Source organism: Dipodomys merriami, unplaced genomic scaffold, assembly GCF_024711535.1.
Source record: "Dipodomys merriami isolate MVZ:Mamm:240054 unplaced genomic scaffold, mDipMer1.0.p SCAF_1664, whole genome shotgun sequence".
In the NCBI taxonomy this organism is placed as follows: Eukaryota; Metazoa; Chordata; class Mammalia; order Rodentia; family Heteromyidae; genus Dipodomys; species Dipodomys merriami.
The window spans coordinates 42,641-44,772 of record NW_027203009.1 but is presented as its reverse complement, the minus strand read 5'-3'; positions in this window follow the sequence as shown (position 1 = coordinate 44,772).

Below are 2,132 nucleotides of genomic sequence, written 5' to 3'. Positions count from 1 at the left end.
AATGTGGTATATATACACAATGGAATTCTATGCCTCCATCAGAAAAAAATGGCATTGCCCCATTTGTTAGGAAATTGAAAGACTTGGAAAAATTAGATTAAGTGAAGTAAGCCAACACCAAACAAACATAGGTCCCCTGATTTCCCTTATTTGCAATATCTAGTATATGTATGAATCAAGCAGAAAAGGTCAGATAAGGTAATGTTAGGAAAATGAACCCTTAGATATGTATTTTTTTTCTTTCATGCGATTGTTTCTAACTCAATTATAAGATTGTTTCTTTGTTGCTTTGTATGTCCCTCCCCAACATTATAACCACTGCTTTCACTGTATTTGATGTCGGTATAATTTGTGGAGGTGAAGGGGAAAAACAAGTCGTTTAAATAAGGATACAGGTGGATCTGTTGCAACAATGAGAAGTATAAGTTGTCATGTCAAAAACGAACTTTACAACTTGGGGGGGAGTCTTGGTAGGGGGTGGGAGGATGGGAAGGGATGGGAAGGGTAAACAAAAGAGGAGGCTACAATGCTTGATAAGAAATGTACTCACTATCTTGCCCATGTAATTGTAACCACTCTGTACAGTATTTTCACAATAAAAAAGAGAAAAAAATCATTTGATGTTTCAAGTTAATGTGATATTTTTGACTCACCTAAAGATAGCAGGAGGTGGGTCTGGGAAGGTGGCTCAGTGATAGAACACTTGCCTTGCATGCCTGAGACCCTGGGTTCGATTCCTCAGCACCACATAAGCAAAAAGAAAAAAGCCAGAAGTTGTGCTGTGGCTCAATTCGTAGAGGGCTCGCCTTGAGCTGAAGAGCTGAGGACAGCGCCCAGGCCCAGAATTCATGCCCCACGACTGGACCCAAAAACAACAAAACAAAACAAAACAAAAAATAGGATAGCAGGATGCAATGGGTTTCCAGCATCACATCTTTATACAGGGTCCTCTAAGAAATATCCAATTCCTGCCACTCCTCCCAACTGAATTACACAGCCCCATCATCAAATGACACCAGCTTCTGTAAGGACATATTCCATCAATTTATTATCCATGAGTCATGAGAACCCCAAGGCTGGAATTTCATTCTTCTACATGTAGGCTTTTGTCTAACCGAATGTGTTTGGAAAGTTCTGCATAATTTATACAATGAGATAAGTGTTTTCCTCCATAGTAACTTGGTAATTACAAATACAAAGTTTTCCTAATACATTAGAACACATTTCTGGTTCCAGGAATAAATACAAGGTAAACAATTCTGTAGGGAACTGACAGTAAAGCTCCAAGGTCATCTTGACCATTGTGCTCACTTGAAGGCACATACAAGGAACTGACTTTCATGAAAAACACCAGGTGCCCGGGATTGCTTTGCTATGTCTGTAGAGTTTGTTTTAATTTCTACCAGTTGACCTTGTCTTACATTTACTGCACTCTGTTTTTATTAAAATTTTCCTTGTTTTTCTGCAGTATGGTAACCTTATGTTACCTCTTGACTTCTAATAGTATATAATAAGGAAAGTTAAAAATAAACGGTGCTGCAGTCTTGAGCTGCAGACCTCCCAACCCCATCCTTTGTCTTATGTCTATATTTTTCTTTATCCTCGCCCCCTAATTCATGATTCCCTTTAGTTGCCGGCGGGCTCCGGCAAGTGGTGACTCAACAGGGACCTGAAAACCTGGGATCACAGCAGAGGACCCCGCTAAGGTAAGAGGACATGTCCAGAAAAAGAGAGCGGGTGAGAGTATAGTCAGGAGTAAGAAATTATGGGGCAAGGTAACAGCCATATGTTATATGTGCAGGCTCTTAAGGGCATGCTTCAAGGTCGAGGAGTGAAAGTTGGACAGAGTCAGTTAGAAAGTTTCTTTCACTTTGTCGAGGAAGTATGCCGCTGGTTCCCAGAGGAAGGAACATTAGTTTAGAAAGTTGGCAAAAAATAGGAAAAAGGATTCAGGAACATTATGAAGCAAGTGACCCTGAAAAAAAACCCCAGTGGATGCTTTTACTCTTTGGAATTTGGTTTGAGACTATCTGGACCCCAGGCATGAACAAATGAAATTTAATCAGTTGATTGGTGAAGTTGAACAGGGTGAGTCTCACCCTGCTCCAGGAGCGCATACTGCTGCCCAAGAA